The 25269-nt window shown below is 34.4% G+C and overlaps 1 pseudogene; it reads left to right on the top strand.

The window, feature by feature from the left end:
- Positions 1-9599: 9599 nt before the first annotated feature.
- Positions 9600-14019, top strand: LOC18095697 (G-type lectin S-receptor-like serine/threonine-protein kinase At4g27290; annotated as a pseudogene).
- Positions 14020-25269: the final 11250 nt, after the last annotated feature.

Here is a 25269-nt window from a genome sequence, read left to right as displayed (position 1 = left end):
TCTTTGTCTGCATTGAGAACGTACTTGCGTATCCATTCTCAGAGACTAGTTTGATTATATTGGTAATGCAAGCAAAATATCAACCAAGAGAAGGCAGAGTTTTTCGTTGAGGACATTTGCCAAACAGTTGGTGACATATGAGAGCTTGTATCCTGGAAAACCAAAGGCTTTCATGGGTTGTTGTAAGGAGAAATTGAAGATTGCTTGCAGCCTTTCCCGGTGATCGGAAAACTGGGACTGGAAGGCGATGTCCTGTTCTTGCCTCGTCGTCTCTCTCTCTCTCGGCTTTTGAGCCTTCAATGACATGGGCTAAGGGGTTGGACTTTAAATTTAGTGATTTGGGTCTTCATTTATTTGGACTTGAGCTTTTTCGTTGGGCTGAGCTTTTGGATTTGGATCAATAAATTTTAAAATTATTTTCCTTTTACCACATTAAATTTAATGGCAAACATACAAACGGAATTAAATGATTTCATTCGAGTTTGTAAATCAATTCCTATATTGCTTCAATTTAGTCTCCTTTTCATGTTTGATATAAAATAATAATAAAAATAATAATTACAGAACCTCCTATAGTTCAAAAGAATAAGCAATAGAAAGTCAAATCCACACTGCACAAAAGAATTTAGAGGTCTGCAATTTTTTACTCTGATCAAAACCCAGCTGAGGTGCATCACAAAAACACACAATCAACAAACAAAACCCCCTCCCTCTCTTTCTAGTTTTAAATGGCAAGAGATAAAGAGAAGCGAATTTCTCCTTGATGCATGGTCGTAGGATTGTAGGAGCATTTTACATTGTGTGGTTCCAAGCTTGTGTAGTTTGCCGGCAATTAAAACGGCAGGGTGGAGATGACGATAGGAGCTAGTGATTGTTGAATATATTAGGTATAGAAAGTTGTTTGTGCTTTGTGTTGGAATTTTCAATTAGTACAGAATTCTCATCTGTTTAAATTTTTGAATTCATTTCTACCTGCAAGTGTGTTGGTTACAAACATGAGGATTGTTGATAATAATAATAATAATAATAATAAATAAATAATAATTGAAATCAATTCTATGCTTTAGAAAGGATTTCATTATCCGGCTCTCGAACCCTCTCTACTAATGGTATCATAATTAATAACTTATCATGAGGTATTTACAACTCCATTTATCATAAGATATCTATAATATTACTCTCCACGCTCCACGAGAAGATAAGTTGATATGATGAAGTTGTATATGTAAAACCTCTGAGTAAAAAATTGTAAATTGATTAGTTTTATGTAAAATAAAACTAAAAATATTTATAACTCTTAATCGTGTTATTAGAAAATTATGAAAATTTATGTGAAATCTTCTAATATGATGTCTTAGCTTGGGTTAAAATTTCAGATATTTTAGAGAAATTCAGAAATTTGACGAAAAATCACAATTTAACTAGTTTTACGTTATTGGACGTAATTTTCAATCTAACCATCAGATTGAGCTGAAAATCTATGAGGAACCTTAAAATACATTGAATAAAATCTGGTTAAAATTTTAGGATGAACGAAGCTCGGTAATGCTAGCAAACAAATAAGGACCGTCAAATAAAAGCAAAAAGACTCATTAAGGGTAAAATGGTTATTTGCCATTAAAAATAAAACAAATCAGCTCTTCTTTTCTTTTATAAGCTGCCGACTGGGTAGAAACAAAATATGAAAAGAAATAACAAAACATAATGTTAGAGAAAGAGAGAAAAGTAGGGAAAACAAATAAGAAAATTGAGAGAATGACCTTGTAAACTTGAAAGTTCAACTTATATAACACTAATCTAAGAAAAAATCAAGTGAAAGAAGGAGGAATAGAGAGAGAGAATTTGGCCACACTAGGAGGAGAAGAGAAGTTGGGAGAACTTAGATTGGTAAGCATGAAAAATTAAGATTCTTACTTGAAAAAAGTGTTTTGAGTTTATTTGAGTAAGTTATCAAACAATGACTCTTTAAATTAGGGTTCTTATGAGAATTTGGGGATTTTGAGAAAAGTAGTAAACATGATGGAATTGAGGTAGAATAGTATAGAAATAGTGAATGTAAGTAGTAATTAAGAAAGAAATTGAATAAGTTTGAAGAAATGAACTTGTAACTAAGGATGAGAAAATAAAGGAATGAGGTTTTTGATTGTTTTATGTTTGAGAAATGATTTTCTTTATCTTATTTGAAGTATTCAAAATATGAACAAGTGAAGAAACATCATAAGAATGTGAAAAGAATGAATAAATAAACGGTAGGAATAGTTCATGGAAGAATTCTTTACATGAGTTAAAAGAAGAAAATTGATTAAAACTATATGTTGAAAATGAGGTGACAAATGAATGAAATTTTTGGTGCAAAACCCAATTAAATAAAAGATATTACGTACTTCAAATTTAGGCACGTAGGAGAAATATTAATGGATTAATAATGTAGTGCAATTTGATTGATTCAGGAGTTGTTTCGGGAGCAGGGCATGAGGTAGGAGAAGCTGGGCCATCACGAGCAGACGGTAGGTGATTCATCACTTTCTTTTAAAATTAAAAGTTTCATTATTAGTTATGAGTTGTTTATGACATATTGATATGGAAAAAGTAGAAAAAGAAACTTGTTTGTATTATAATTGGGATGTTGGGTAATTCGTATGGAATTACCGATTAGATTGGCTATTATTAGAGAATAGCCAGATGTTGGGTAATTCGTATGAAATTACCGGTTATATTGGTTGTTAAAAGAGAATAGCCGAATGTTGGGTAATATGTATGAAATTACCGATTTGATTGTTGGTTATCGAAGATGGTTAGTCGGGTTTGAGGTAAAATTATGAATTACCAAATTAAAAATTAAACAATGAGTGTTGGTTATAAAAGTCCTATAAGTATAGGATTAATAAATTATAAATGAGTTATTAATGTTGATATGTAGTAAGTTAGTAATGAAAGACAATTTGATATATTTTGAAGAATTGTGAACATAATAGCTTTATCATTTTTAATGTGTTATTTTTCTTATTTCTTATTAATGTTATGTATATAGGTTTTTCACGAGGTGATGCGGAGCGTTAAATATGGGCTTTGTGTTTAAATCTGTTTATTTTGTGGGATGTTATAAGTAGATTTTAATATATATATATATATATATATATATATATATATATATATATATATATCCTAAAGATATTTGCTTTTGGTATTTGTACATTTAGAAAGTATGAGTAAGGAACTAATATTAGTAAACTATTCGAAAAGAATACTTAGTAATTATAATCATGCATGTTTAAAAGATGAATGCATGTTAATGTAATAATTAGTTCAATATGAATACTTTGAGTTTATATTTATTTGTAGTTAATGTTTTATTTGTTGATGATGTAAGGTTGAGAAAGCACAACGAAGTATGGTTATGTGAAATATTGTATAATGAGATAGGATATGATCCAGGATGGTTGGATTGAAGTGAAAGATTTGAGTATTGTGATTGAATGAAGTCTAGTCGATAACTTGGTAACATAAAAAAACAAAGGAAATTCTGCCGAAATTTTCAAAAAAAAAAATTCCTATAATCTTAGACATATTATTCAATACTTGACATTAGTAAAGAAATGTTTGAGATTTTATGACATTATAATTTAAAGATGTTATAGTATAAATATTTTAAGTCATCAAGTTAAAAAAAAAAAGTTTATTCAACAATAAAAAACATACAACATTCACAAATGCATGCTTTCTCACTTTCTTTACTTTCTTATATATTATATCCTTCCTCTAATTTATTAACTTAAGTGTTGAAGGTTTTCTATTCCGATAAAAAAATTTATGAAAATTACCCCCATCAACTTACCAGATTAGAGATCAGGTTCAGTCACATCATGAAAACTCATTCTGATCTTGAAATTTTCATTTCATAAAAAACTATTCCATATTTTATAAAACAAATAAAACAATATGTAAACTTACGTTTGATACTCCAAAAGCTAGCTAGTATCCATGCCATTCTAGCTAGCTAGGGATAAGTCTATTCACATCACAGGTCCAAAATTATAACCATGGAAAACACATTCTACTCTTGAAGTTTTCACAATTTTATAAAAAAAACTATTCCATATTTTATATAACAAATAAAATAATATAGAAAAGTACTTTACGTTGATACTCCTATAGCTAGTATCCAAGCCATGCAACATGAGCTTAATGACTTTACAGGAGCAAATGATTACTATGATTTATGGGCATTCGATGAATTTCATGAGCCAAATGAGCATGAAATAGACTTATCCCTAGCTAGTATCCAAGCCATGCAACATGAGCTTAATGACTTTACAGGAGCAAATGATTACTATGATTTATGGGCATTCGATGAATTTCATGAGCCAAATGAGCATGAAATAGACTTATCCCTAGCTAGTATCCAAGCCATGCAACATGAGCTTAATGACTTTACAGGAGCAAATGATTACTATGATTTATGGGCATTCGATGAATTTCATGAGCCAAATGAGCATGAAATAGACTTATCCCTAGCTAGTATCCAAGCCATGCAACATGAGCTTAATGACTTTACAGGAGCAAATGATTACTATGATTTATGGGCATTCGATGAATTTCATGAGCCAAATGAGCATGAAATAGACTTATCCCTAGCTAGTATCCAAGCCATGCAACATGAGCTTAATGACTTTACACCCCATGCCTCACGGCAATCTATGTCGCGTAAAGGAGACTAATGTAGCATTTGAATACAGAGCTTAACAATTGTCAATTTTCATAGATTGTTGACTAAGGATGGGCTAATTATTAATTAACAACAGCTTAATAATTACGAAATTTAATAACTGCTCCTATTCGAAAGAAGACAGACAATTTCAAAGCTATTGGGATTAGGAAAGCATTGAAAATTTCAGTAATCAGGGATTATTTACTGATCATTACACATGGAATCTTTTCCCCCTCACATTGCATGCATCGTAATTGTACAAGAAAAAAATCATGAAATATGTGTTCTTTGGTTTAATTAGTGCTGTTATTAAGGAATGAGCAAGCTGATTTAATTATAAAAACGAAAGTTGGTGCACCTAATTGTGAGAAATGAGAAAATTCAAACACTTAATTTATCCTTATATCAATGAAAATCATGCCTAAGAACGGAACAGAACAGAAATTAAATTCTACTACAAGGTAACCCGAGAGAGAAATACGCTGAAACAGAAGGAATCAATTAATCATCGTATTAACTTCTTCTAATTCAAAAAAGAGACCAAACACAGGAAAATAATTGAAATTAATTAAGGAATTCCCCGGTCTCTGATTCACAAAATACGTTAAAGATTTTTCACGTTGGACGGTATACGGGGTTTAAAAAAAGAAGGAAAATCCTTCGATCCCTTGTAATCAGGGGCGGACCTACGCACAAGCTGCGGCCGAAATTTAGAGGACTGTATATTATTTTGTTTGATTGTCAAACTTTTACGGCCCTAGAAAAATTAAATTAGCTCAAGAGACAAACTCTTTTAGCTTAAAAACGAAATCTAATAGCCAATAGTTAGCCTTGCCTGCTACAAATATTCTGGATCTCAAATATTCTTAAATAAATAAATATAATTGGCTCTTCTAGCATAAAATATAAGGACAAAAAAGAAAGAAGGTATTCTCTAATTTTCTTAACAAATCCTATCTCTTAGGACTCTAAAGGTGAACAAAAAACTCAAAAAATTGATTAAACTACGAAAACTAGAAAAAAAATAACCGAAAAAAACCGCACCATGAAAAAAAACCAATTAAACCGATTAGAATTGTTAACAATTTTTTTAATTTTAGAATAATTCATCAAATCCTAGTTACAATTCATGAAAAGTTTAAGGCTACAATCTCTTCTTTCTAAAACTAAAAAGATTTATCAAGGTTTATCTTGGCAGAATTGATAAATGCATTACAAGCATAAAAACAAATAAGGCTTGTGAGAAAAGAAGGATATGTGGAGGGGTTTTTTTTAGCCAAAACACAAAACAACAATAGAGGCAAAAACAAGAAGGAAAAAAAAAAAGCTATGCAACTATAATCTTTCCACCTTTCCCCACTATAAAAAACCAATCATCCATGGAAAAAGTGTTAGTGGAGGCCAGATACAAGATGTTATAAGTGTGGTCAAATTAGGCCACATGAAAAAGATATATAGGACTAAACAACAACTAGGTGAAGCCAAAATTATTGAAGATGAAAATGAAGAGGAACAATTATTTGTGATATTATATTTTTCCACCAATAGTTTCACTAAAAGTTGTTTTGTTTTATAAATAATAGTTGTACAAACCACATGACTTTTGATTAAAAGCTCTTTAAATAGCTTGATAAAATTGTTGTTTCTAAAGTGAGGATTGGAAATGGAGCATAAATTGCTATAAAAGACAAAGGAACAATGGAAAATGAAGGCCACACGGGTTTGAAATTAATTTATGATGTTTTATATGTTCATGAAATTAATCAAAACATGGTAAGTATCACTCAGTTGCTTGAAAAAGGTTATCGGGTGCTATTTAAAGGCAAAAATTATGTGATTAAAGGTGTAAAAAGCATAAAAGTGTTTAAAGTACAGATGAAAGACAAAAGCTTTGCTTTATATTTGAAGAAAAAAAAGTAAACCGCATTACACAAAGAAGAAAACAATTCAGTTCTTTGGCATAAGAGAATGAAGACATTTCCATCATTTTGCTAAACTCTTCATGGAGAAGAACAAATTGGTGAAAAACTTGCTTGAATTAGAGGAGGAGCTTCCTTTTTGTGCTCCTTGTGAATACAGAAAACTGTCAAGCTTTTATTTTCAACAAAGCAAGGCTTGAAGAGCCACATAAAAGCTGCAAATTGATACACACACAGATGGGACCTATGAACACATCATCACTAAATAACAATAAGTTTTATATTTCTTTCATTGATGATTATACAAGAATGTGTTGGGTTTATTTTAAAAAAATTAAATTTGAGGTTGCTGACATCTTTAAAAAGTTTAAAGCTTGGGTTAAAACTCAAAGTGGATGCAAAATACTGGTGATAAGGCCTGACAATGAAACTGAATACAGCTCAAGGAAATTTAACAAGTTTTATGAAGTTGCAGGCATTGAACACCTGTTGATTGCACTTTACACTCCTTAGAAAAATGATGTTGTGGAGAGGAATAATAGAATAGTAATGGAGGTTACAAAATGTTTATTTCATGATAAAGGGTTGCCAAAGATAGTTTGGGTTGAGGTAGTAAACACTACAATATTTCTATTAAACAGACTGCCAATAAAACCATTGCAAAACAAGACTCAATTTGAAACATGAAATGACTACAAACCAAAGTTGTTTAATCTAAAAACATTTGATTATTTTTCACAAGTTAAGAGAAAGAAGTTAGATAAGAAAGCAAAACCCAAGATCTTTGTAGGCTATAACTGAAATTCAAGGGTAAAACTTTTAGAGAAACAAACTAATTAAGGATAAAATATTCCGTAATAAAATTTTAAATTAAAATTTTTATGTGGTGATATTATTTTTGCTTGTGGTTATTTGTGTTGATTTCATTTATTTCATGTAGTTAATGGAAATGATGCAAAGATTAATGCTTGATCCAATGTGAAGAAGAGGATCGTAGTAAGCACTGTGTTGTCAACAGGGATTCTATTCCTTGTCTTAGTCTTGTTATGATTTATTTGGAAAAGGAAGCAGCAGAAAAAGGGTAAGTTCTTAAGATCATGAAATTCTTAGCACTTCTATCCCAGAAAAAAAGAGTAGGAAAAAAAAAAAACCTCTCAATTTCCATACAGGCAGATTATTTTATTTTCCAATTTGATTATGGTAATGTAAGGTACAGCCAGTCAGCCACAATTTTGTAAAGAACTCGTTTAATTTGATGTCTCAGAAATTTGAGTTAACAGAAACAGAGGTCCCCTGTTTCCTTCTTAAATTATAGCAGTTTTGCTTGCAGGAAAAATCACAGGTAGTATTGAGAGAGGTTTGAATAACAATCCTGGGAAAGAAGATCTTGATTTAACTTTGTTTGATTCGGAAACCTTGGCTCTTGCAACGAATAATTTCTCAGTCAACAAATCTGGGAGAAGGAGGGTTCGGACATGTTTACAAGGTACCAATCAATAAACATTCAAGCAATTTCATGATGAAAACTCCTGGAACCATAGAACTAAAACAATTAAAATTATGAAAGTTTTCTAAGTTCAGAGTTCCGACAGACTGAATTTTCACTGGACAATATATGATTTGCTTTTGGTATTGAGTGATTGTTTACAGTGAACATTCAAAGATGGACAAGATAGCTGTGAAGAGGCTAAATAAGAATTCAAGAACTTGTTTGGCATTGCGTTTCAAATAAGAGTTGACCAAATTTTGATATGTTGATATCAGAAATGATTTTTAAAAAATAAAAAAAATATTATTTTGATACATTTCCAAGCAAAACATATTTTAAAAAACAACTGTTATTATATTCTCAAATACCATTATATTATTAAACTTCAGCACCAGAATCTAGTGAAGCTTCTAGGATGCTGCTTTGAAGGAAATGAAAATATACTGATCTATTTGTTCTTGCCTAACAAAATTGTTAGATTATCTCAAAACCAACCCAATTCAAATATTATAGTCTTTGTTGTAATCATACAAACACCAAAACCAATTCTGTTAATTATCATAACCTTTATTCTTGTTCTCTTAAGGAGTATTTGTTGGTATGTTGGACAAAGATGAACTCTACATAATAATTTTTTTGTGAAGTTATTTGATGTATTTTTGGAAAGTACAAAAATTTTATCCTGTTCTAGAGGACAGTTTTTATCCAACCAAAAGGAGTATTCAATTCCCTTTACAAGGGTTTCTTCTTCTCTGCATGCAAATCTATCAGAATCCACCATAGGTAAATCAAATACTTTCTTCTTCTCTCCCCCAATTTGTTCGATAAAGTCTTAATTTGGTAAAAAAAGTGTAGTGAATGTTAAACACAGAAAAACAAAACAAAATAAACATGTAAAAAAGTAAGCATATACCTGGTCAAGGAAATCAGTCAAGTTAGTCCATTAGCCACGGCAAGGCTATAAAAAAACAGAACGAGAATTAATCACTTTTCATGGGATGAATGTGTTACCAAAAACAAAGAAATAAGACTCAGATACAAATTAACTCAATTTCAAATAGAGATAACATGCATGTGAAGTCCACCTTGGAAATGGGATTTGCGCAGAAGCCAAGTCTTGGACTTTCAGGACATGTGTGATTAGACTTCTTGCATTTTAGTTAATGGGACACGGCAATTTATACCAATTTTCCATGTTGACCACTGGGTCAGGTTTCGTGTAGAATACTGGATTACATTCAGATACAAAACTTGTCTTTCTGATGACTTTTACATCGTCAATTATCATTTATTTAAGAAATTTGAGTGTGAACCTTCATTGCTCCAGGGTCAACTAATTGCAGATTACTAAGAAATTTACCAATTTTTAAATTGAAAAGCTTTGAAAACTCCCTCATGATTGAGAGATCCCTCATTTTTTATTATTTGGACTTTGCTTTTTCCTTCTCATTATCGGATGGAGATCAGTTTCGAAGACTATAACAGAAACCGTACTGAAAATTCCTGGTTGTTGAGGAATTGACAGCTCTCTAATTTACCACACATGTTTGAGATTTCTCGCTCTCAAAATTAATTATATGGGAGAGGAGAATAGTTTACTTAAGGATTGATGCTATAACAAAGTTTTATGCAAAAAAAGAAAAAATAAAGATGGTGCCTGTGGATGACATTCCCATACTTGTTTTTAGCTCCACTTTGTTGTTAATTATGACAATCTCCTCTGCAGTTGACACCATGAATACAACTGAATCTATCAGAGATAGCGAGGTCATGGTCTCAGCTGATGGAAGCTTTAAGCTGGGATTTTTTAGCCCTGGCAGCTCCCAAAACCGTTATTTGGGCATCTGGTACAACAAAATATCTGAAAGGACTGTAGTTTGGGTTGCCAACAGGGAAATCCCTCTCACCGTTTCGTCTGGTGTTTTAAGGGTTACCCACCGGGGAGTTCTTGTTCTCCTCAATCATAACGGGAACATCATTTGGTCGACCAACTCGTCAAGATCTGTAAGGAATCCAGTTGCACAGCTTTTGGATTCAGGAAACCTTATAGTGAAAGATGAGGGTGACGGTAGCATGGAAAATTTATTGTGGCAGAGTTTTGACTATCCATGTGACACTTTACTGCCAGGTATGAAGCTTGGAAGGAATACAATGACAGGCCTGGATCGATACTTATCTTCATGGAAGACACCTGATCATCCATCTAGAGGTGTCTTTACATATGGATTGAAAGCTGCTGGATATCCTGAAAAGGTTCTGCGAGCGAATTCACTTCAGATGTATCGATCTGGACCTTGGAATGGTATTCGATTCAGTGGCTGTCCTCAAATGCAGCCAAATCCTGTGTACACTTATGGGTTTGTTTTTACTGAAAAGGAGATGTACTATAGCTATCAGCTTCTTGACAGATCAATCCTTTCAAGGGTAATTCTTACTCAAAATGGCAACATCCAGCGCTTCACATGGTCTAGTAGCGCACACAGCTGGGTATTTTATCTTACAGCACAAGTTGATGATTGTAACCGGTATGCACTGTGTGGTGTATATGGTAGCTGTCATATTAACGATTCCCCAATGTGTGGTTGCCTGAGAGGATTTATACCGAAAGTTCCTAAAGATTGGCAGATGATGAATTGGTTAGGTGGCTGTGAAAGAAGGACCCCCTTAAATTGCTCAACAGATGGGTTTAGAAAATACTCTGGTGTGAAGTTGCCAGAGACAGCAAATTCCTGGTTCAGCAAAAGCATGAATCTTGAAGAGTGCAAAAACATGTGTACGAAGAACTGCTCCTGTATAGCTTACACAAATTTGGACATCAGAGAAGGAGGAAGTGGATGCTTGCTCTGGTTCAGTGACCTGATTGATATCAGACGATTAAATGAAAATGGGCAAGACATTTATATACGGATGGCTGCGTCAGAACTAGGTAAGAATCTATCCTCTGACTTGAAAAGGTAGTTTCTCATACTGATAGTTAAGTGCACTGCATTGAAACCAGTGAAGTCCCAACCTTTGTAACTGAAGTGAAAGGTTAGATACAAAACAACATGCTAGGAAAGCATTCCTTTCCTTTTCGTCCTTTTAATCAGAAATTGGAAAAACACCATAGGATATGGATAGGAGACTGACCATGATCATGTTACATGCCTAATGACGCCCCATATAGTGAAAAATTTAAGCATGTTCCAATGGTCGAATCCAAAATGATGATTGTTTTTGTCATACTAATTGTTTAGAATTTCCGAATTCTTCTCGGGCTTTGCCTTATTTAACTAATCTATAAACGCATCCACAGGATATTCCATGTCACCTAACATATCATTTAGTGACAATTATGAAAACTCTTCTATTAATAGCATCTTTCAAGCTATTCTTTTTACTGTGAAGCATAAACTGCAGAAAACTCCTATCTATCAAACCATCTATAAGAAGAACAGGTTTGTTTGCTATTTGTCACAACAGGGAACTGATCTTATTAGTACTTGTTTCCTTCTGTATAGCTCTGTTGCTCTGTAGCAGGAGTTTGCTTCTGTTGTGTTTTTCCTTAGATCAATCAATTCACACACACACATATATATGATGAAATAGCGGACTAATTGACTTGACCCGAAGCTGTTTTCGTAACTTCTCTGACAAAATTAAATGGATTTATCAGTCAATGTTGTAAAATCATGAATCAGTATACTCTGAATTTGATAGATAGCTGCAGGGGATGGATTCATATTGTTTGTCTGTTTTATCCAACCACACCTACCAACCAAAAAAATACAGCACTGAGTTTCTGAAATTTCATATTGTTGATTTTTAACTCTTGGATTTGCTCCTCAACTGGTATCTAGATCACGACAATGATACGAAGAATAACTATAAATCCAATAAAAAGAAACAAATGAGGATCATAGTAATCTCAACGCTGCCAACAGGAATGCTTTTACTTGGCCTACTCTTGGTCTTGTGTTTTTGGAAGAAGAAACGGCAGAAAAACGGTAAGTAATTCAAATCTTCACCCCCACTTTCAGGATCCTCAAGGCCTTTTTTATACTGAGATTTGACCTGGATGCTTCATGAGAAAAAAAGTCGTAATGAACTTGTTCTATTTAAAATAAATAATGAAAGGTCAGTTAACTAAAAGAGGGGATAGGATTTTGGTTTTTGTTCAAGCTCTAATTTGTAGGAAACATGACAGGTATTATCGAAAGAAGCTCGAACAAGAACAGCACCGAGCAAGATCAAGAACTGCAGATGTTTGACTTGGGTGCCATGGCTATTGCAACCGAGAATTTTTCTGTTACAAATAAACTAGGAGAAGGGGGTTTCGGACCAGTATATAAGGTAATGATATAATAAGCTGTCAATGGCTTCTGAATTTCATGTTGGGAGTCCCTGGCACCTCGGTAGTTATCTTCAACCTATTCAACTGAATGGACTTTATTTATTTATTTATCATTTTCCATGGATGAAACTTTGACTTCTAAGGAAGTACTCCAACTCTTTTTAGTTCAACAAAGAAAAATTCGAGTAGCACGGAGCATTTTGCAAAAATTCTCAAATCTTACATCCAAAGAAAGGTTTCTCAAGTAAGGAATGAATATTTGCAGGGAATTTTGAAAGACGGGCAAGAAATAGCAGTGAAGAGGCTCTCAAGGAATTCAAGACAAGGACCTGAAGAGTTCAAGAACGAAGTTAAGCATATTGCAAAACTTCAACACCGCAATCTAGTTAAGCTCCTAGGATGCTGCATTCAAGAAGATGAAAGGATGCTAATCTACGAGTTTATGCCTAACAGAAGCTTGGACAGCCTAATTTTTGGTTTGAGGCTCTCCGGACCTTGCAAATTTAATTTCAGACTTCCTTTCATATATATTTGTTCTTGAATCTGACGAGAGCCAGAATTCGATTGACTTGGGTAAAAAATTAAAATGGGCAGGCAAAACTCGGAGCACACAACTAGACTGGCCTAATCGCTACCACATTATCCATGGAATTGCTCGTGGACTCCTTTATCTCCACCAAGATTCGAGACTAAGAATAATTCACAGAGATCTGAAAGCCAGCAATATCTTATTAGATAATGATATGAACCCCAAAATTTCAGACTTTGGCCTAGCGAGGAGTTTTGGAGAAAACGAAACAGAAGCCATCACAAGTAGGGTGGTAGGAACATAGTAAGTATCTCCTGCTTTAGCAGTCGATCTATGCCCATTCCTTAAACTTGGATTTAACATTCGATAGTTGTCTGCAGTGGCTACATATCCCCAGAGTATGCGATTGATGGTCTCTACTCAATAAAATCTGATGTCTTCAGCTTTGGTGTATTGGTGCTAGAGATAGTGAGTGGGAACAGAAATAGAGGATTCTGTCATCCAGACCACGACCTCAACCTTCTTGGCCATGTAAGTTAGAAAAAAAAATGATTGTCGAAACATTTTCTTAACCCTATGCACCAAATCTCCTACTAATAACTTGATTTTCATTCCCAGGCATGGAGACTATTTCAAGAAGGCAGGCATTTTGAACTAATTCCTGGACCAGTAGAAGAATCATACAACTTATCTGAAGTGCTTCGTTCAATTCATGTGGGTCTTTTATGTGTGCAATGCAGTCCAAATGACAGGCCAAGCATGTCATCTGTGGTTCTAATGCTTTGTGGGGAAGGTGCATTGCCTCAGCCAAAACAACCAGGTTTTTTAATGAAAGGGATTTGGCTGAAGCAAATCATTCCTCAAGACAGAATACATCTTGTTCGGTGAATCAATTCACGATCACCCAATTAGAGGCGAGATAGATTACATGTAGTACTGTTCACATCAAGACGGAACTGCTTTCTTTTACTTTCCTTTTTGTTTTTTAAGACTATTAACTATTAAGTGTGAATCTTGAAATCCATCACTTCAGCCCACAAATACTGTTCGCAGCTAGTCAAAGGTAGAATCAAAGATTACTCTTATTTTCTATCCAGAAATATAAAAACAGTTGAAAATAAAGTCTAAAGAAATGAAGGTTTAGGTTAATTACCTTCATGTCACGTTCAGAAATTGAGTTGCACTAGAGCATAAAAGGCATTCGCTGCCCTGGCCTCCATTCTTCACTATTAGTCTGATTACCACACCATAGTGAATTCAGTCAAAGTGATTATCTAGCCCTTCAAAATACGATTTTGACATCCCAATTAAGCAAAAAATATCCATGTGCCAAGCATGCAAGCTACTTAATTTTAAGGTCCTGCTTTAAAAGCGGTTGTTTGAGTTGTCTTGCAAAACAAGTTTTCTATGGGCACATGAAATTCTCCATTTCTTAAGTTAGTACGTAGGACGTGCGAGGAAAAATAATGTATAGTAAATGGAAAAATATCAAGAGAAAGTAAGAAAAATTGTATGTTGTAAGAATTTTTGAGTGGTTGTTTGTGATTCTAGAATTGTTGGGTGGTTGTTGCTGATTCATGGAATTGTTGGATGATTAATGGTGGTTCCTGGGATTGTTGGGAGGTTGATGAGATTGTATGATCTTACCTTTAACGGTTGTGTATGGAGTTTAAGACTTATTTTGGTTTTTTTCTTATTTATGATTAAAGTATTTATACACTTAGTCCTCGAACTTACTTTATGGAGAAGGAAAATATTTTCATAGAGAATTAAGTCATCAGGTGTTGGGTCATGCTTCCTATTGATAAAGACACTGATGACAACATTTTCTAGTAAGTAGAGGGTTGTTGTGCCATGTGTGCCATTGGTAAATATATTGACAGTTAAATAACCATCAGCTAGAAAAGTGATGCATGTCCTTTATAGAAAAAATATTGCATGCATAGAGAAAATTGTTATAGTTCCTTGTATTCGTATCACTCTTCGTTGGAAGTGGGTATCACATGAAATTCTTTCCCTGAATGGCAACAAATACCTCAGCACGTGTAGTGGTAAGAGGTGTGGTCAAAAGTTCAAGGAATGTCATGCAATCATAAATGGATCCTTTGGTGTTCCTCTTTGATGCCCTAATAAAATAGTGATGGCACTATGAAGATTCTCCTCTCTGAAAACAAGGAAGTCCTTGTCTGGTCACACTTGCTTCTTCTACTCAAATATGTTTTTCATTGTCTATTTTAAGTTAAGAAAAGTCCTATTAGGAAGAGTAAACAAGCATTCCTATAAAGAGTAGTTGTGGGCTCAACTAATCAGGGCTTCAAAAAAAAATGAGTTCAAGTAAATCTTTCACGTTTAACATTTCCTCATTTAATATATAGAGATATTTTCTAGAGCTTTCATCTTCTCGTTGGATGATGGTAAAGAGCCTGGTCATGCTTTTTTTAGCTAGCATACTAGTGCTAAAATAAGACATGAGCTTAACACAAAGATCATGATGGTCAAGGATAGAGTTATGCTTAAGGTTATGATACCACAACTGGGCATATCCATGGAATATAATTGGTGGAATTTTACACCTAACATCACTCTTTTTCTTTACAAGTTCTAGTATCCTTATGAAATTTTGTACATGCTCTCTAGGATTTATAAGACCATTATTGTTGTCTAGGTTGGCCTTTGCGGAGACACAATCTTTGGAGAGATAAGCATGTGACACTCAATGACACAATAAAGAGTCTTACACTTGGTGGTGGGGGTGTTCATGTAGTTATTGATCTTGTCTCGTGCTGGGTTTTTTTTAAACGAGGAGCATAGTGGGCTGGTGGGCTGAGCTAGGCCCAACCCCAAAAAAAAATAAAAAATAAAAAATATGTGCATGTATAAAAAAATAAATTTATTTTATTGGTTTATTCACTTATGTCAAAGTCAGGAATAAAAATACTGATTTAAATTTATTTTATTTTATTTAGCCACAAAAAAAATATATGTGCATTCATAAAAATAAATTTATTTTATTGGTTTATTCATTGACACCAGAGTCAGGAATAAAAATACTGATTTAAATTTATTTTGTTTTATTTTGTTCTTTTTTTAGCCACGTAATATTTATCAACGCCAGAGTTGGAAGTATACATAGTTGAATATTCACTGACGCTAGAGTCAGGAATATTACAAGCAAACCATCATAGCATAAACCAACAAACTTTTAGCAATTTAAGATAGAACCAGCAATGCAGCCTGCTTCAGGCAGGACGTTTAAGGGTGATAATATCATGTAGTTATTCATCTTGTCTCGTGACTCTCGAAAGTCGTCTTTTGTATCGCGTCAAGAGAAATGAGATAGGTAAGATCATTGCTTGAAGAGTTTCATTATCGAATTGATCTCGGAATTGGATCCCATCCCAATAGTAGCAACTGCCCAAAGGTGCTTTATGAAAGCTGGTCCACAACAGTGAAAGTACGATTGATTTTGTCGATCACCGCTTCTTGCTTTTTTTTGCCTCTCTGGCTTGACTACTCTGCTTGTTTAACACAAGTGTGATTTAACCTTCACGGACTACTTGACTACCCAGCAAGCTTCGGCTCGAAAGTAACAAGCAACTCCTTGAGCTGCGCAAATGTTAGCGCTCACGTTTGATTGTATTTAGGCTTTTAGAAAGCACCGGGTTGTTTCTCATGAAACCATATAATTCTTCAATCGGCAAAAAGGATCGGAAGTCTGATAAGGCTTTAATTCAAAGTTTTTTCCTAGAAGTTGTGACCTTGTTGACTATGACAACAGTCGCGACTATAAACAGACTCACGACTATGGCAGAGCGCTCTACTCTCTCGCGACCCCTATTCTAATCAAAAGACTAGACGGTCCCTACTGAAGATTATGAAGGCGAGAACTGAAACACGAAAGGCTTGTAGACTCATTCAAAACTAAAGCACACACTAGAAAGTGCTTTAAAATGGCAGGTACGCGGAGCCGAAGCCTAGCATGTTCGCCTGCTGGGCCGAGTCGATGCCCACTTCTGAGTCTTCGCCTTTAGATAACAAAAAGTAGGAGCCCTGTCAGGTCGCCAAACTACTACGAGAGTTTCGCCTTTTAAAGCGCTAGTCGCGTAGGGCGACCGAGCCAGGCCGAGTCAGAAATTGATGACGTGAGGTTCATATTAGGGAAATGAGAGCATAGGGAAGAAGGGGCTCGGCCCGATCATTGAATTCGCTCCAACAGACAGGCATGGTTCTGTAGTCAAAGCAACTTCGTCACTTTTGTGTACCCATCAAACGGCAGCCCTTTCGGGGGTTCCTTAGGGGCCGATTCACTCTGCGTAGATTGACTGAACATAGAAAGCCTTCCACTGGTAGGCGATTGTGTTTTTCACAGGATTTCTCGTTACTGATGTCAGCATTCTCACTTTTGATATCTCCAGGTCTTGTCACCAAAAACCTTCCCCAATTGACAAAACATCTCGCTACTGAAACTTGAAAAAGCAGCTTAGCTTTCAAGGTCTCGTCGCTTCGGTGAATCACTTGAGCCCTGATACATTTTCGGTACCATGGAGCTAGACTAGTGAGCTATTATGCTTTCTTCAAAGGATGGCTGCTTCCAAGCCCACCTCCTGGTTGTCATCGCTCGATCACTTCCTTTCTCAACTATATGATGCCACTTGTTTATCGAAAACCCATTTTATAATTATAAATAGGCGCGGCTTGGAGCTTTTGATAAGAAGAAAATCCCCTTTAAGCTACCTCTCCTTGAATGCATAAATTCGATTCTTCCCTTCAAAGCGCAGCCGAATTCCCTGTGTGAAGCATATAGTTTTTGAAGCCCAGTAAGCACTTGTAGACGACTGCCTGAATCAAATAAGATAGGCGAGGGGTCAAGAGACGCATGTACCCAAACTAGCATCCCTCCGCCTGATGGCCCCTTCCTCGGCAGTAGTGAAGAAGGATTTAGAAGGCTTTTTGTTAAGCTTAAGCATAGTTGACACGATCAAAGAGTTGATGTCTTATCCCAAGTGCAGGAGTGTCAAAGTAATAAATAACCCGGCAAGACCGGGGTCGAACCACAGGGAGGTCAACTATTTAAATTACAAATAAAGAGAAAGATTTGAAGAGAATAATAACAGAAAAGGAGTTGAAGAGAGTTTTGGGATGTGATATTGGTGTAAGGATTAAACAATGATAAAAAAGATGTCAAGGTTAGAGGATTCACTAATGGTATTTCAAATAAATATAATATAAACTCTTTTTATTACTCAACTGGAAACCACACACAAAGGAGGTTCCAATCGAATGATTTATCGTTATTAGCTCATTATAAATTATTAACATGATCATATTAATCATCTTATCTAAGTAACACCATACTTATAAATATCATCAGGCATTCATGTTGCTAGCTTATGTTAACAACAAATCAAGTTCCTATCATAATAACGATGTCGGCCGAAGACTATGAAGGATCAAGCATTTGATGTACCAAGTGTTATATAACACAAATCTAGATTAACCATTTAACAAGCAAGGTATTAAAAATTAGTAAGATAAAAAGATAAAACATGTTAATAACAATCTTTCTTGGATATAAACATTAAAGTCCATGTTGAGTTTATATTATACCTATTCTAACACCACTAGTGAAACCTTTTCACCTTGACATAATTAACTTAGCTAGACATAATTAACTTAGCTAAACATAATGAAGAAGAAAAACATAAATAAACAATATAAGAACATAAACATGATATAAGTTAACTAAGTATAGGAAAGGAAATGAAAAAAGCATAAACAAGAGATTAATATAGCATGAAAGAAAATTTGAACATTACAAAGAGAGAAAGCAAGAAGATGATTTTGATCTGAAAAATAATATGACTAAATACATGGCAAATGCCTCCTTTTATAGGCTAAAATTTGAAACTATTGATTGGTTGACAAACTATTTAGTTGGTGGCCAACCATTGATTTGGTGGCTGGTTATTGACATTGTCGGCTGGTTATTGATATTGTTGGCTGGTCAAAACATCATTGCTAACATCAGAATTAGAGCCCATTGTAGTTATCAAAGTTGTGGGAAATTGTCTCAGATTTCCAACAAAAAAAACCAGAGCTCATTTGGACTTCTAGAACTCAAGATATGAGCTGAACACCGAACAATGTCTGAGCTGCAGGATAGATTCTGACTTCTCTGTTGTTGCTAAGATTTGAACTTGAAAACAGCAGAATTGATTCTTGGACTCCCATAAAAGTTTTAGATCTATGTCTTAGCTTTCCATCCATATAAAACAGACCTAAATCCAAGGTCTAAAACTCCAGTTATGATCCAATAACCGAATGGTGTTCCAATTTGGAATTAAACCAGCATCTCTTCTCTTAGCTTAGTCCTCTTTTTGTCTCTTCACTTTCAATAGTTAATCATATCAATCCATCCTTTGAATTGTGAGATATACCTGCATTCAAAATAAACATTTACCATAAATTAAAGATATACTATATTATCAGATTTCTTATTATAAAACATGCTTTAGTTAGGGAATTTAATGATACTTTAGTGCAATATGATGATATAAAGCCTTAATAAAAATGCACTTTTAAATATTAATCAATAGTGTTTTTTTCTCTTAAAAGTCTCGAATTCCTCACCTTAAGTCAATCAGCTTAATTTTGAACAGCTGACGAGAGCTCTAATGTCAAACTTGAAAGCGAATGGGAATAAGATGTCAAAAGCATCTGCTTAGGGTCAGATTGGACTTTCTCTTTTGCCCTGATCGCCCTGAAAGCCTGATTCGGAGCTCTCTAAATCATTACGAAGTAGGGGTCTAGCTCAGCTCTAAGCCTAGGATAGCACCTTGTCCAGGAACCAACTTCTTTCTATTTTTTTATAATGAGAACGGAGTCTCAGTAAACCTAGCTCTGTTGCACCCAACATCATGACGACCTTAAAAATATCTTAAATGGAAATAATGGATTTTTTGCATTCTATTTTTTAATGGGGAATGGTCTTGTTTAAGGAGTCGCCACCTAATATTATAGTCACTAGGAACCCTAAGTGGTCAGCAGAGATTCTATGATACGGGACTGGTTACGTAAAAAAAAAGATATTATCACCCTTAAACGTCCTATCTGAGGCAGGCTGCATTGCTAGTTCTATCTGAAATTGCTAAAAGTTTGTTGGTTTATGATATGATGGTTTGCTTGTAATATTCCTGACTCTGGCGTCAATGAGTATTCAACTATGTATACTTCCAACTCTGGCGTTGATAAATATTACGTGGCTAAAAAAATAATAATAAATTTAAATCAGTATTTTTATTCCTGACTCTGGTGTTAGTGAATAAACCAATAAAATAAATTTATTTTTATACATGCACATATATTTTTTTATGTGACTAAATAAAATAAATTTAAATTAGTATTTTTATTCTTGACTCTGACATCAATGAATAAACCAACAAAATAAATTTTTTTTATGCATGCAAATATTTTTATTTTTTTATTTTTTATTTTTTGGGGCTGGGCCCAGCTCAGCCCATGTGGGCTAGGCTAGACCCAGCCAGCCCGGCCCGGTCACTGGCCCAAACCAGTGACCCGGCTGGGCAAAAGCCGGATGCACGCGTGCATGAACAGTGCGAAGGTAATTAAATTACCTTTGCACAGTGTTCAAATGTTGTTGAATGCAGAGAATGTAAGGGAAATGGCGCACCTGCTTCTGGAGATGGCGAAGATGGCTGCAACGCTGGTGGTGACTTTCGTTCAACTGCTTTCCTTTATCTCCTAGCTGTGCGCACTGTCCTCTCTTCTTTTGTTTTCTCAGTTCTTGAGATGAACGAACTAAGAAGGTAATGGATATGCCGGCTTTCTCTGAGTTTTTTTTTAATTGATTTCGGGTTTTTCTTTTTCTGCAGGGACGAAGACAATAACAAGGCTAATTCTTGTCTCTGTGTTGCTCCTCCCTTTTCTCTCCTTCTCTCTGTGAATTTGTGCTTTTTTGCTCTGTTTTTTTTTCTTTTTTTCTTCCTTTGTTCAACTCTCCCTTTTGTAGAGCTCGAGAGCTTCAAAACCAGTCCTGCCTTTGCAGGACTGTTATTCAAATCACGAACGAGATCGTGGGCAGGAGACATGGTCCACGATTGGATCGGATTTGCTACAGATTTGTCTGTTGAATCGGCTTTCTCCACGCGAAACGAAAGGGATGATGAACAGTGCTTCCAAACGGTGCCATTTGCGTCCTTGGGAATGGCTATTTTTCACTTTGGTCCCTAAACGTTTTAAACTCAACAATTGGGATCTTAATCACTACTAATTAATTTCTAATTGTGCCCTTGGATTAAATTCAATTGTATCCCTGAGTTATAGCGCCATTTACACAACAGTCCTGGGATACTGAACTATTCAATTTGGTCCATAGACTTTAATTTTCTAGCAATTTTTCTTTGAATCAGCTCCAAACTTTGATATTTCTTCAATTAAACCCCTGATTCCTTTAATTAATTAAATCAAAATTTAATTAAGTCCGTAAACTTATTAATTCTTCAATTAAGCTCATGATTTCATTAATTAAACTAATTCAAATTTTAATTAAATTCTCCAACTTATTAATTCTTCAATTTCTGACCAATTGACTCTCAAATTTAAAAATTTCAACTCTGAACTTCGAATTTATGTTCTCTTAACCCTATTCTCAGCTATATTCATTTTTTTTTAATATTTATTCAAAAATTAGGTTATGACATAAGCGAAATTTAGAAAAAAAAATTGATGTCAATAGCCACATAAATAGAGATCTGGGAGAGTTCCTATAGTGGAAAGATCAATTATTCTCCTTTGTCTTTAACTTTTTTCAGCCATGGAAATAAGTTTTTTTGAGTGAAAGGAATTTAAATTGCTTTTGTTCAGTTTCTCATAAACAACACCACTAATAAAGTCATGAAAAAACCTTAGATTGGATATGGGCTTTCTTAGGCTGTGATCTTGGGTTGGTTTGTATGTTGTCCTACAAAACAAAGTCTTCTATATACAAATGGAACACTCTAATACTTAAGTTACATAGGAGGAGAAAATAATATAAAGTAAATGGAAAAATACAGCATTTCAAGCTCTTATTAAAACTCAACATTCTACTGTAATCAAATGTTTTATGTGTGATTTGGATGAGGAATACATCTCTAATAAATTTTATCAGTTGCTTGCTTTAGATGGAACCATTTACCAAACTTCATGTACAGATACTCCTGAGCAAAATGAAGTTGCTGAAAGAAAACATAGGCACATTATCGAAACTGCTCGTTCTCTATTGTTGTCTGCTTCTGTTCCTAGTGAGTTTTGGGGAGAAGTTGTCCTTACTATTGTAAGTTTGATTAATACAATTTCATATTCTTTTAATTCAGGTTTATCTTGTTTTGAAAAGTTATATGGGTATGTCTTTAATTATCCCTCATTTAGAGTATTTGGTTGTACTTGTTTTGTTCTTCATCCTTATGTAGAACACAGTAAGTTGTCTTCTCGATCTGCTATTTGTGTCTTTATAGGTTATAGTGAAGGTAAAAAGGGGTATCGTTGTTTTGATCCAATAACTCAGAAACTTTATGTGTCTCGTCATGTTGTCTTTCTCGAGCATATACCTTTCTTTTCTATTTCATCCACTACTCATAGCTTGACTAGACCTGATCTTATTCGTATAGATTCCTTTTCTGAGAATTCTGATAATTTATCATCTCATATTCCTAGTACCTCAGGTACCCCTCCTTATGTTCAACTAATTTGTACTCATCATTCTACAGGTACTGACATTTTACTCTTCGGCACACCTGAAGTTTCATTCTCATCTACAGCCCTTCAAGTTTAATATGAGATTGTGGATCCACCTCTACATCAATCCATATGCATTCGTAAGTCCATAAAGTTGTCAAATTTTGCTTATTCTTGTTATTCTTCATCATTTACTTCTTTTTTAGCTTCTATTCATTGTCTCTCTAAGCCCTCTTCCTATAAAGAGGCAATTCTTGATCCTATTTGGCCGCAAGCTATGGATGAGGAACTTTTTGCTTTGTATAAAACAGATACTTAGAATTTGGTTCCTCTACCTTCTGGTAAGAATGTTGTTGGTTGTCGTTGAGTGTATAAGATCAAGACTAATTCTAATGGGTCTATTGAGCAATACAAAGCTAAGTTGATTGCAAAAGGATACTTTCAACAGTATGGTATGGATTATAAGGAGACATTTGCCCCTGTTGCAAAAATGACTACTATTCGTACTCTTATTGTCGTAGCTTCAATTTGTCAGTGGCATATCTCTCAACTTGATGTTAAAAATGTCTTCTTAAATAGAGATCTTCAAGAAGAAGTTTATATGGTCCTTCCTCCTAGTGTTTCACATGACTCTAGGTATGTTTGTAAGCTTAAGAAAGCATTATATGGTCTTAAACAAGCACCTCGTGCTTGGTTTGAGAAATTTTCTGTTGTGATCTCGTCTCTTGGATTTGTTTCTAGTAGTTATGATTCTGCTCTTTTTATTAAGTGCACTTATGCAAATTGTATCATTTTATCCTTATGACATGATTATTAATGATGATGACATTGATGGTATCTCAATTTTGAAGACAAAGTTGACTAGATAGTTTGAAATGAAGGATTTGAGTTATCTTCGACATTCCCTAGGTATTGAGGTAGCTTACTCACCTAGAGGTTATCTTCTTTCTCAATCGAAATGATTGCAGAGAATCTTAAGCGGGCTAGACTTACTAATAACAAGACTGTATATTCTTTGATTGAAGTTAACGCAAGGTATTCTTCTTCTGATGGTTTACCTTTGACAAATTCTACTTTATTTCGTATTATTATTGGGAATTTGATATATCTCCTCATTACTCATCCAGATATTTCATATGTTGTTCATGTTGTTAGTCAGTTTATTGCTTCTCCTACTACTGTTCACTAGGCAGTTGTTCTTCGTATTTTGTGATATCTCCGGAGTACATTCTTTCAGAGTCTTTTACTTTCATCCACCTCTTCCTTGAAGCTACGTGCATACTCTGATCGCAAGTCTGTTATTGATTCATGTATCTTTTTAGGTGATTCTCTTATTTCTTGAAAGAGCAAGAAATAATCTATTGTTTCTCAATCCTCAACCGAAGCAGAATATCATGCTATGACATTTACCCAAGAGATTGTTTGGTTATGTTGATTACTTGCGGATATAGGAATTTCACTTTCTCATCCTACTCCTATATATTGTGACAACCAAAGTTCTATTCAGATTGCTCACAACTCGATTTTTCATAAACAAACTAAGCATATTGAGATCGATTGTCATCTTATTCATCATCATCTCAAGCATGACACCATTACTTTGTCGTTTATTTCTTCTTCCATGCAGATTGCAGATTTCTTTACCAAGTCACATTCCATTTCTTGTTTTCATTTTCTAGTTTGGCAAATTCCTATGTATCTTATTTTATTTATTAAGAATAAAATAGTATTTTTAGTTTAACCTATATATAATTTTTTTATATTTAAGTTAAAACAAGCATTTTAGAATAAATATATTAATGAGAACTCTAGCCACCTTCTCTGTTATAATTTTTTTTTTTTTTGGTGTTAATTTAGATTATTTAACAGTTACGTATCCCTAGAGTATGCAAAATCTGGACTTTACTCACCGAAATCAGATGTGTTTAGCTTTGGTGTATTGAATCAATCATCCAGACCATTGATACTGGAGATAGTGAGAAGGAACAGGAACAGAGGATTCAGTCATCCAGACCACCAACTGAACCTTCTTTGGCATGTAAGTTGTGAAATCATGTTACTTCGATTCTCCATTTCGCTTTAATCTTGAGTACCAATACTAGGTTCCAGATGGTAGGCGCGGTTTCTAAGATTCATTAGAACGTGTTTAGACTTTCAAAATAGGTTTTTACATGTTTTTAGAATGATTTTTCGTTGTTTTAGATAAAAATAATGTAGAAATTAAGTGTGGGAGGCAAAAACGTCATCCTTCAGAAGTTGGAGGCGGTAGTTCTAGAGTTGCAGAGCCACCGCTGGTGGTGGCTTACGGCCGATGCATTACTCATCATGACCGACATGTCATCCCCCTTTTACTTGGAAATCTTTTAAACGTCCTAGGCCGGGAATGACTAGCCTAGGAGCTCGAGCCTAGTTTCCACCAAACCCATGCACAGATGCCTAATGCATGCTCGACCCAACTTTCTTCTCTTTTTTTTCCTTTAATATCTAATCTTTTATTATTTCTCAATATAAATTTTAATTAATGATTGTTTTTTATATTTTATATAACATCACCAG

This window comes from Populus trichocarpa, chromosome 1 (assembly GCF_000002775.5).
Source record: "Populus trichocarpa isolate Nisqually-1 chromosome 1, P.trichocarpa_v4.1, whole genome shotgun sequence".
Taxonomy (NCBI): Eukaryota; Viridiplantae; Streptophyta; class Magnoliopsida; order Malpighiales; family Salicaceae; genus Populus; species Populus trichocarpa.
This window is presented reverse-complemented; position numbering and strand designations above follow the sequence as displayed.